This window comes from Ranitomeya variabilis, chromosome 2, assembly GCF_051348905.1.
Source record: "Ranitomeya variabilis isolate aRanVar5 chromosome 2, aRanVar5.hap1, whole genome shotgun sequence".
Classification (NCBI taxonomy): Eukaryota; Metazoa; Chordata; class Amphibia; order Anura; family Dendrobatidae; genus Ranitomeya; species Ranitomeya variabilis.
Window position 1 is genome coordinate 230,720,674 of NC_135233.1, and position 12,713 is coordinate 230,733,386.

The 12,713-nt window shown below is 45.5% G+C and overlaps 1 protein-coding gene across 1 annotated transcript in view; it reads left to right on the plus strand.

The window, feature by feature from the left end:
* C2H9orf43 (chromosome 2 C9orf43 homolog) overlaps positions 1-12,713 on the plus strand; it is a 50,225-nt gene that overhangs the window by 7,101 nt on the left and 30,411 nt on the right. The window lies entirely within an intron of this gene.

Here is a 12,713-nt window from a genome sequence, read left to right on the forward strand (position 1 = left end):
GTCTTTACGCCAGGCTAAACGTTCTGTTATTGAGTATGCCACTGAATTCAGGAGATTGGCGGTAGATACCAATTGGGACAGTTATTCACAATTGCCTATTTTTAAAAGGGGTCTGTCTAGTATTGTAAAAGATGAACTAGCCCACTCTGAGTCACCACAAGAGCTAGAGACATTTATTCAGCATTGTGTGCGCATAGACATTCGCCTTACTGAGCGTAGGCAGGAGAAATTTGCTGCATATAACCGTGTTTCTAACTTTTCCCTTCCTTCTAAAGAGCCTGCAGGTAAAACCTCTCGGGAGGTGGAGGAGGTGCCCATGCAAATTGATTCCGTTCAGAGGCGCGAGATCAATGAGCACCGGGAGCATCGCCTGCGTGAAAGTCTATGTTTCTACTGCGGCCAGTCTGACCACTTCTTGATCAACTGTCCTAAGTGTCCTAGACGGCCTAACAAGGTGCTAGCAGCAATAGGAGAGTATGACAACTGTGAAGTTGAATCTGACATCTCTGAATGTAGCCTGCCTTTAAATGCTGTATTACATTCACTTTCTATGACTTCACCCCCCAAGGAGCTGAAGGAAAAGAACTCTCACTGTTCTCTCCCTATTAAGATCCTGTGTTCAGGAAAGTGGATTTCCAGTTCAGCTATGATTGACTCTGGTGCAGGTGGCAATTTCATGGATATCGCATTTGCCAAGGAACATGGTATTAAAATTCAGCAAAGAGCCTCTCCAATTACCATGGAAACAGTGGATGGGTCACCTTTAATCTCTGGGCCTGTGGATCAGGAGACCGTACCCCTTGAAATTTTGTTGGAGCCTAATCATCAGGAGCAACTTTCTTTCTTGCTAATTTCTTCTCATTTTCCTGTGATTTTAGGCATTCCTTGGTTGCGTTCTCAGAACCCAATTATCAACTGGGAGACCAAGGAGATTATCTTCCCAACAAGGAGCAACTCAGCGTTAACAGAAGCTGTCCCTGAGTCCACGGCTACGGAACCACATGTACAGGTATTTTCTTTACCTCCAGCTTATAAAGAGTTCTCTGACATCTGTGACAAGAAGAATGCAGATCAGCTTCCTCCACACAGGCATTATGACTGTCCCATTCAGCTGCTTCCCGGGGCAGCCATTCCTTTTGGTAACGTATACTGTCATGATCTCCATGGCCAGAGAACTAGCATAAGCCTCTATAGGAACAAGCTCTTGGAAGATGTAACTATACTGACCATGAACTAAACCTACCGCATCATCTAGAAGTAGCCAGGTAGCATGTCCTACTTTTTATCCCTATATGCCCAGCGCCGGCCGGAGAACTAAATAATGCTAGCAGAGGGAAATATAAGACCTGACTCACCTCTAGAGAAATGCCCAAAAAAAGGAGACAGAGGCCCCCCACATATATTGGCGGTGATATGAGATGAAACAACAAACGCAGCAGGAAAATAGTTTTAGCAAATTTGAGGTCCGCTTTCTAGATAGCAGAAGACAGAAAGCATACTTTCATGGTCAGTAGAAAACCCTAACAAAACACATCCAGAAATTACTTTAGGACTCTGGCATTAACTCATAATACCAGAGTGGCAATTCCTGATCAACAAGAGCTTTCCAGACACAGTAACGAAACTGCAGCTGTGAACTGGAACCAAAATACAAAAACAAAACATGGACGAATGTCCAACTTATCTAGTAGATGTCTGGGAGCAGGAACAAGCACAGAGAGGCTTCTGATAACATTGTTGACCGGCAAGCATCTAACAGAGAAGCCAGGTTATATAGCGACACCCAGATCTAATCAGAACAGGTGAACAGGGAAGATGATGTCACAAGTTCAATTCCACCAGTAGCCACCGGGGGAGCCCAGAATCCAAATTCACAACAGTACCCCCCCCTCAAGGAGGGGGCACCGAACCCTCACCAGAACCACCAGGGCGATCAGGATGGGCCCTATGAAAGGCACGAACCAGATCAGAGGCATGAACATCAGATGCAGTGACCCAAGAATTATCCTCCTGGCCATATCCCTTCCACTTGACCAGATACTGGAGTCTCCGTCTGGAAACACGGGAGTCTAGGATTTTTTCCACAACGTACTCCAACTCACCCTCAACCAACACCGGAGCAGGAGGCTCAACGGAAGGCACAACCGGTGCCTCATACCTGCGCAATAACGACCGATGAAAAACGTTATGAATAGAAAAGGATGCAGGGAGGTCCAAACGGAAGGAAACAGGGTTAAGAATCTCCAATATTTTATACGGACCGATGAACCGAGGCTTAAACTTAGGAGATGAGACCCTCATAGGGACAAAACGAGAAGACAACCACACCAAATCTCCAACACAAAGCCGAGGACCAACACGACGGTGACGGTTGGCAAAAAGCTGAGTCTTCTCCTGGGACAACTTTAAATTGTCCATCACCTGCCCCCAGATATGATGCAATCTCTCCACCACCGCATCCACTCCAGGACAATCCGAGGATTCCATCTGACCGGAGGAAAATCGAGGATGGAACCCCGAATTACAGAAAAACGGGGAAACCAAGGTGGCAGAGCTGGCCCGATTATTGAGGGCGAACTCCGCCAATGGCAAAAAAGCAACCCAATCATCCTGGTCAGCAGACACAAAACACCTCAGATATGTCTCCAGGGTCTGATTAGTCCGCTCGGTCTGGCCATTAGTCTGAGGGTGAAAAGCAGACGAAAAAGACAAATCTATGCCCATCCTAGCACAAAATGCCCGCCAAAATCTAGACACAAATTGGGTTCCTCTGTCAGAAACGATATTCTCAGGAATACCATGCAAACGAACAACATTTTGAAAAAACAGGGGCACCAACTCGGAAGAAGAAGGCAATTTGGGCAGGGGAACCAAATGAACCATCTTAGAAAAACGGTCACACACCACCCAGATGACAGACATCTTCTGAGAAACAGGCAGATCTGAAATAAAATCCATCGAGATGTGTGTCCAAGGCCTCTTAGGAATAGGCAAGGGCAACAATAATCCACTAGCCCGAGAACAACAAGGCTTGGCCCGAGCACAAACGTCACAAGACTGCACAAAGCCTCGCACATCTCGTGACAGGGAAGGCCACCAGAAGGATCTTGCCACCAAATCCCTGGTACCAAAAATTCCAGGATGACCTGCCAACGCAGAAGAATGCACCTCAGAGATGACTTTACTGGTCCAATCATCAGGAACAAACAGCCTATCAGGCGGACAACGATCCGGTCTATCCGCCTGAAACTCCTGCAAGGCCCGCCGCAGGTCTGGAGAAACGGCTGACAAGATAACTCCCTCCTTAAGAATACCTGTGGGGTCAGAGTTGCCAGGTGAATCAGGCTCAAAACTCCTAGAAAGGGCATCCGCCTTAACATTCTTAGAACCTGGTAGGTACGATACCACAAAATTAAACCGAGAAAAAAATAATGACCAGCGCGCCTGTCTAGGATTCAGGCGCCTGGCGGTCTCAAGATAAATCAAATTTTTGTGGTCAGTCAATACCACCACCTGATGTCTGGCCCCCTCGAGCCAATGGCGCCACTCCTCAAACGCCCACTTCATGGCCAAAAGCTCCCGATTCCCAACATCATAATTCCGCTCAGCGGGCGAAAATTTACGGGAAAAGAAGGCACAAGGCCTCATCACGGCGCAGTCAGAACTTTTCTGCGACAACACTGCCCCAGCTCCGATCTCAGAAGCGTCGACCTCAACCTGAAAAGGAAGAGTCACATCAGGCTGACGCAACACAGGGGCAGAAGAAAAACAGCGCTTAAGCTCCTGAAAGGCCTCCACAGCATCAGGGGACCAATTAGCAACATCAGCACCCTGTCTAGTCAAATCGGTCAATGGCTTAACGACATCCGAAAAACCAGAAATAAATCGACGATAAAAGTTGGCAAAGCCCAAAAATTTCTGAAGACTTTTAAGAGAAGAGGGCTGCGTCCAATCACAAATAGCTTGAACCTTGACAGGATCCATCTCAATGGAAGAGGGAGAAAAAATATATCCCAAAAAGGAAATTCTCTGAACCCCAAAAACGCACTTAGAACCCTTGACACACAGAGAATTAGACCGCAAAACCTGAAAAACCCTCTTGACTTGCTGGACATGAGAGTCCCAGTCATCCGAAAAAATCAGAATATCATCCAGATACACTATCATAAATTTATCCAAAAAATCGCGGAAAATATCATGCATAAAGGACTGGAAGACTGAAGGGGCATTAGAAAGACCAAAAGGCATCACCAAATACTCAAAGTGGCCCTCGGGCGTATTAAATGCGGTTTTCCACTCATCCCCCTGCCTGATCCGCACCAAATTATACGCCCCACGGAGATCAATCTTAGAGAACCACTTGGCCCCCTTTATGCGAGCAAACAAATCAGTCAGCAACGGCAATGGGTATTGATATTTAACCGTGATTTTATTCAAAAGCCGATAATCAATACATGGTCTCAAAGAGCCGTCTTTTTTTGACACAAAGAAAAAACCGGCTCCTAAGGGAGATGACGATGGACGAATATGTCCCTTTTCCAAGGACTCCTTTATATATTCTCGCATAGCAGTATGTTCAGGCACAGACAGATTAAATAAACGACCCTTTGGGTATTTACTACCCGGAATTAAATCTATAGCACAATCGCACTCACGGTGCGGAGGTAGTGAACCCAGCTTGGGTTCTTCAAAGACGTCACGATAATCAGACAGGAACTCAGGGATTTCAGAGGGAATAGATGATGAAATGGACACCAAAGGTACATCCCCATGAGCCCCCTTACATCCCCAGCTCAACACAGACATAGCTCTCCAGTCAAGGACTGGGTTGTGAGACTGCAGCCATGGCAATCCCAGCACCAAATCATCATGTAGATTATACAGCACCAGAAAACGAATAGTCTCCTGGTGATCCGGATTAATACACATAGTCACTTGTGTCCAGTATTGTGGTTTATTATTAGCCAATGGGGTGGAGTCAATCCCCTTCAGAGGAATAAGAGTTTCCAAAGGCTCTAAATCATACCCACAACGATTGGCAAAGGACCAATCCATAAGACTCAAAGCGGCGCCAGAGTCGATATAGGCGTCAGTAGTAATAGATGACAAAGAGCAAATCAGGGTCACAGACAAAATAAATTTAGACTGTAAAGTGCCAATGGAAACGGATTTATCAAGCCTTTTAGTACGCTTAGAGCATGCTGATATAACATGAGTAGAATCCCCACAATAGAAACACAACCCATTTTTCCGTCTAAAATTCTGCCGCTCGCTTCTGGACAGAATTCTATCACACTGCATGCTTTCTGGCGTCTTCTCAGTGGACACCGCCAGATGGTGCACTGGTTTGCGCTCCCGCAGACGCCTATCGATCTGAATGGCCATTGTCATGGACTCATTCAGACCCGCAGGCACAGGGAACCCCACCATAACATCCTTAATGGCATCAGAGAGACCCTCTCTGAAAGTAGCCGCCAAGGCACACTCATTCCACTGAGTAAGCACAGACCATTTACGGAATCTTTGGCAGTAAATTTCAGCTTCATCTTGCCCCTGCGATAGGGACATCAAAGTTTTTTCTGCCTGAAGTTCCAAATGAGGTTCCTCATACAGCAAGCCCAAGGCCAAAAAAAACGCATCCACATTGCGCAACGCAGGATCCCCTGGTGCCAATGCAAAAGCCCAGTCTTGAGGGTCGCCGCGGAGCAAGGAAATCACAATCCCAACCTGCTGTGCAGGGTCTCCAGCAGAACGAGATTTCAGGGACAAAAATAGCTTACAATTATTTCTAAAATTCTGAAAGCTAGATCTATTCCCTGAGAAGAATTCCGGCAAAGGAATTCTCGGCTCAGATACCGGAGCATGAATAATAAAATCTTGCAAATTTTGTACTTTCGTGGTGAGATTATTCAAACCTGCAGTTACACTCTGAAGATCCATTATTAACAGGTGAACACAAAGCCATTCAAAGATTATAAGGAGAGAGAAAAAAAAAGAAAGACTGCAGCATAGACAGACTGGCAAGTGATCCAATTAAGAGCACAGAGAAAAAAAAAAAAAAAAACTCTCAGCAAACTTCTTATTTCTCTCCTTTCTCAGCCAAGGATTTTAACCCTTTAGTTGGCCGGTCAAACTGTCATGATCTCCATGGCCAGAGAACTAGCATAAGCCTCTATAGGAACAAGCTCTTGGAAGATGTAACTATACTGACCATGAACTAAACCTACCGCATCATCTAGAAGTAGCCAGGTAGCATGTCCTACTTTTTATCCCTATATGCCCAGCGCCGGCCGGAGAACTAAATAATGCTAGCAGAGGGAAATATAAGACCTGACTCACCTCTAGAGAAATGCCCAAAAAAAGGAGACAGAGGCCCCCCACATATATTGGCGGTGATATGAGATGAAACAACAAACGCAGCAGGAAAATAGTTTTAGCAAATTTGAGGTCCGCTTTCTAGATAGCAGAAGACAGAAAGCATACTTTCATGGTCAGTAGAAAACCCTAACAAAACACATCCAGAAATTACTTTAGGACTCTGGCATTAACTCATAATACCAGAGTGGCAATTCCTGATCAACAAGAGCTTTCCAGACACAGTAACGAAACTGCAGCTGTGAACTGGAACCAAAATACAAAAACAAAACATGGACGAATGTCCAACTTATCTAGTAGATGTCTGGGAGCAGGAACAAGCACAGAGAGGCTTCTGATAACATTGTTGACCGGCAAGCATCTAACAGAGAAGCCAGGTTATATAGCGACACCCAGATCTAATCAGAACAGGTGAACAGGGAAGATGATGTCACAAGTTCAATTCCACCAGTAGCCACCGGGGGAGCCCAGAATCCAAATTCACAATAGTATACCCTTTGGCGGCACCTGAGCTTCAAGCCTTAAAAGAGTATATTGATGAAAATCTGGCCAAAGGCTTCATACGTCCTTCTTCCTCACCAGCAGGGGCACCTATCTTTTTTGTAAAGAAGGATGGGACCCTGAGACCCTGTGTTGACTATCGAGAACTCAATAAGGTAACTGTACGAAACCGATACCCTTTGCCTCTGATTCCCGAATTACTGGAAAGAGTCCGCCATGCTAAGGTGTTCTCTAAACTGGATCTTCGTGGGGCTTATAATTTGGTGCGTATTCGTCCAGGGGATGAGTGGAAGACAGCATTCAGATGCCGGTATGGACACTTTGAATCTCTTGTGATGCCCTTCAGGCTTTGTAACGCCCCTGCAACATTTCAACACCTTGCTAATGACATTTTCAGATATTTGTTGGACCAGTTTGTAGTGATCTATTTGGACGATATACTAATCTTTTCTGACTCTCTACAGGAACATGAAGAACATGTCAAAACTGTTTTAAGACGTCTGAAAGAGAACCATCTGTATATTAAACCGAAGAAATGCGAGTTCGATCGTTCTGAGATACATTTCTTAGGTTATATCATCTCTCCCCAGGGGCTGAACATGGAATCTGGTAAGATTCAGGCTATCCTTGACTGGCCGGTACCCAAGAACGTTAAGGAGGTCCAACGTTTTATTGGTTTTGCAAATTTCTACAGACGCTTCATTCAAAATTTTTCTAATATTGTCCGTCCCATTACTTCCTTGACAAAGAAGGAAAAGCCCTTTAAGTGGTCGTCACAGGCTCAAGAAGCTTTTGATCGGCTTAAAGTCTGTTTCACATCAGCACCGCTGTTAATACACCCAGATCCAACACTTCCTTTCATTGTGGAGGTGGACGCTTCTGATAATGCTTTGGGGGCTATTCTCTCCCAAAGAACTAGAGAGAAGGGTCTGCTACATCCTTGTGCTTTCTTTTCCCGTAGACTAACCTCAGCAGAGAAGAATTACGACGTGGGAGACAAGGAATTGCTGGCTATTATTGCGGCTTTCAAAGAATGGAGGCATCATCTGCAAGGAGCTGCACAACAGATCATAGTGCTAACTGACCATCGCAATCTAGAGTTCCTTAGATCCGCTAGATGTCAGGCTCGTTGGAACTTATTCTTAAATCAATTTAACTTTGTTATCTCGTACCATCCAGGTTCTCGTAATGGGAAGGCTGGTGCTTTATCCCGAATCCATGCTGCTGATTCCGTACCTGGAGCCCCGTCCAAGACCATTCTATCTGATGCCAATTTCATCGGAGTTATCCACGATCAGGACTTGTGGAAGGAGTGCAGGGAGGCCTATGAAGGTGATGTATTTCTGGCCAACCCACCTGTGGATATTAATCTTGTCTTTAAGGGTGGCATGTGGTTCAGAGATCGACGTATCTACGTCCCGGAGGTCGTCCGTCTGCAGATCCTCAAGTTGGCACGTGACTCCAAGTTGGCTGGTCACAGGGGGGTACAGAAGACACAAGAGTTCCTGAGCCGATTCTTCAGGTGGCCAACTTGCCTGAAGGTTACCAAGGACTATGTTCTCTCTTGCGAGGTATGTGCCCATTACAAGACTCCTCATGTGGCACCTACGGGTCTTCTACAACCATTACCTGTTCCGACCCGCCCTTGGGGGTCTATATCAATGGACTTTATTGTGGGGCTGCCTACATCGGGGGGCATGAATACAATCATGGTGGTAGTTGATCGCCTGACTAAAGCTGCTCATTTTGTTCCGTGCACCAGCCTCCCCTCAGCTAAAGATACAGTGAACTTGGTTATACAGAATGTCTTTCGGTTGCACGGGGTTCCGGATGAGATCATCTCTGACCATGGAGTACAGTTCACTTCAAGATTCTGGAAGGGGTTTTGCTCTGCACTCAATATTGTCTGTCTCTCTTCTGCTTACCATCCCCAGACAAATGGTCAGACAGAGTACCAACCAGACGCTGGAACATATCTAAGATGTTATGTCAGCCATCTCCAGGATGATTGGTTGGAGTTGTTGCCGTTAGCCGAATTTTCATATAATAATTCTCAGAGCGCCTCCACTAAATTTATACCTTTCTTTGCCAATCTGGGTTATCATCCATGTATTTTACCTAGGTCTCCAATAATTATCCGGTTCCGGCAGTGGAGGAAAGGCTGACTGCGATGAGACAGAATCTGGAGGTTCTGAAGGAATCCCTGACCACAGCTCAAGAACGTTATAAGAGATCGGCTGATAGATTCCATAAACCTGCACCCATGTTCAAGGTAGGAGATTCCGTGTGGTTAGAAACTAAGAATCTGAAGTTAAACGTTCCTTCACAAAAACTTGGACAGAAATTAATTGGCCCTTTCAAGATCAACAGTATTGTGAGCTCTGTGGCCTGCCGGCTGAAGCTGCCTAGGACAATGAAGGTACACCCAGTTTTTCATGTATCTTTACTAAAGCCTGTATCTCCTAATACCTTCCAGGGACATGTTGTGCCATCTCCGCAGCCTGTGGTGATTGATGGGCAAGAACAATTCGTGGTGGAGGAAATTATTGATTCCAGGATTCGCAGGAATCGGCTCCAATATCTGATAAGATGGCAGGGATATCCCCCTGAGGAAGACTCTTGGGAACCTGTGGAAAACATCAATGCCCAACAGAAGATTTCTCGTTTTCATCAGAGATTCCCTGAGAAACCAAGTCCAGGATCGTCCTGAGGCCGCTTCTAAGGAAGGAGTAATGTCAGGACTCTGAACATTTTTTACCTTTTGTGCATTACTGCCCTTTTTCAAGATGGCGTCTTTGGTCTCATGTGCACTGTGTCTCCTGCTATATAACTCCACCCCAGCCTTCGGTCTGTGCTAGAGTATTCTGCCTTGCATCCAGCTCCTGATCTCTGATTACTCCCTGGCTATACACCTGCTCCTGTGAACCTGTGTGGTGATCCTGCTACACTGCTCTGAGTTCCTGCTGCATACACCAGTTCCAGTAATCCTCCTTCATCTGCTGTTCGTGTTTACTTCCATGTGCATTTGCTGGACATGTAAGCTGTTTCTGCTTTGCAATAACCTGAGACTATTAACCAGGCCTCCCTGGTTGAGCTAAGATATGATTTGAACTGTCTAATAAGCAGATCTATCTGTGCCTGGACTAAGACAAGGATTTATTCGTGTCAAGTATCCTCAAGAATAACTGTGCTTCATAGACTTTCTGCTTGATTGCATTTTCCTCTGAAGTTTCCTATAGACTGCTAAGCTGCGTTTATTATTTGCACCAAGTGTTGTGGACTTAAGCTTCTCTCTGCACCTGGTTGAATCACCGTGTGATAATATAGACTTTACCACTTATAAAACTGTGTCCTGTAGTTGTCTTGTTCCACGCAAAGAGTCTCCTGAGTTATCCCCTGTAATTATTACAACTGGTTAGTCATCTTCTTGGGCCAGACTCACTGAAAGACTCCCTTAGACGTCACTGCACTCCAACCGCGTTTGCTGGCATCTGTTGTAATCGACGCCATAGGATATTGTATCCAGGGTATCCCTTTTGCCAGGTTTCCTTGGCTGAGCCACCAGTTGAGGAATAACTTTACATGCTGAGGTAGAGAGATTCCTGTACTGAGTCTCTGGGTCTTTGTTCCAGCGGGAAAGGATAAACTTTGTAGTGTTCATGAGTGTGCCTGGGCCCAGGGGACTGCCTGGTTGCACAAGGTCATTGACCCCAACACTAACACGGCAAACCTTATGGTTACCTTTTTCTGTATTTTTAGCGTCCGAATTTTTGATCTTGCGCATAACTACTTGGTGACCGGGAGAAATGATTTTAGGTTCTGGGAGTCTAGGAGGATTCCTAGAAAGACTTTTTTGGTTGAAGGAGTCGGATCTGATTTTTCCTGATTTACAATCCAGCCTAAGGATGCCAAGGTATGCAGGACTGATCGGAGATGTTCTTTTAGAGTGGTGACGGAGGGAGTCATGAAGAGAAGGTCGTCCAGGTAGGGGACTATACAGATGTCCTGCTTTCTGAAGAAGGCTACTACTTCTGCCATTATTTTTGTAAATGTTCGGGGCGCCGATGATATCCCGAAGGGGAGAACCCTGAACTGGAAGTGATGTACTTCTTCTAGAGTAACCGCAAATCTCAGATACTGATGGATGGGTACGTGGTAATAAGCCTCTTGGAGGTCTATGGTGGCCATGGCAAAGTCTTTCCCGATCAATGGTATTGTAGTTTTTATGTATTCCATTTTGAAACGCCGGTACACAACGTGTTGGTTCAGCTTTTTTAGGTTGATGATGACTCGATATTTCCCACCTGGTTTTTTTTTACTAGAAACAGACAGGAGTGGTGGCCCTGGAACTGGTGATATTACTCCTGAGGACAAGATCTGTTGGAGTTCTGTATATAGGATTTTATGAAGTTTTGCCGATGGAAGATGTTAATTCTAGTTTTTGTGGAGGAAAGGAGGAAAATTTGTATTCCCCTTCTGACAGAGTCGAGGATTTTCTGGTCTGAGGTTATTTCTTGCCAGTTTGTGAAGTGATTTGAAATCCTGGCCATCTGCTTGGCATCATTTTTTGTCTGAACAGGAGCTCTGAAAAATATTTCTCCCTCTTCCACCTTTGGGGTAACTCAATTGCCCCATTTTACCTTTCCCCCTGTATTGAGGGGTCTGGGGTGAACGAAAGGGCTTCTTCTTGGGAGGTTTTGGTTCGGGAAGATTTTTCGTCTTGTCTTACTTTTTCCAGTAAGTCGTCCAGTGCAGGGCCAAACACGTACTCGCCCTTGAAGGGAATAGAGTTTAGATTAGATTTTGACAAAATATCTCCGCTCCACATCTTCAGCCACAAGGCGCTTTGGGTAGTGTTAGACAGTACCTATGTTCTTGCTGCAATGCAAACTGCTTTCGCAGAGGCATCCGCCAGAAAGCCTGCCGCCTTCTGAAGGAGAGGTATAGATGTCAGAAGATCCTATCTTGAAGTACAACTTCTTATATGGTCCTCTAGTTGTTGCAGTCAGAGGAATAGGGTTCTCGTGACGAAGGCGGATGCGACGTTCGTTTTTAAGGAGGCTGCTGATGCCTCCCAGGACTTCCTCAGTAAGCTATCCATCTTGCGGTCAAGAGGGTCTTTGAGTTCAGTCTTCAAAAGGTAGCAGTTTTTTTGGCTACCCTAGCTACTTGGATATCCACTTTAGGGACTTCAGTCCAACACTTCGAGGTGTCTTCATCCAGGGGAAACTGATCTCTCATCTCATTAGGGATATTCAGCTTCCTTTCTGGAAATTCCCATTCATCCAGGATTAGATTCTGGACATTATCATGGATAGGGAAGACCATCTTTCTTGATTTCAGACCGCCAAATAAATCATCCTAGACTGAATGGGATGGTTTCTCCTACTCCTCAACCCCCATTGTGTTTCTGACTGCCGAGAGTAGCTCCTCCATATCCTCTGAGGAAAAGAACAGTTTCTTATCATCCTCTGTATGGCTGAGAGTCAGTTCACCTTCCTCCCTCCAATCCCCGAGATTGATGACTCGGGTTCTGGGTCTGAGATGTCTTCAGGGGCATATTTTCTCTTTTTTCAGACTATAGGACCCCCTGTTAATGACTGGGGGAAGGAAGCTAGGGATGACCATCTCCTGTAGTACCATCCCTCTTACTTCATCCATCAGGGATTGTTGTTCCTCCAGGACAATTTTCTCTGTGCATAACTGGCACAAGGCTTTTTTGTAATTGGAGGGGAGTTTTTTTTTTTTTTTTAATGCAGATGGCATACTTGCCTCTTGCAGACTTTTCCCTAGCCTTTGGTACAGGATCCTTGTCTCCCTAAAAGAGAGGAGGGTTC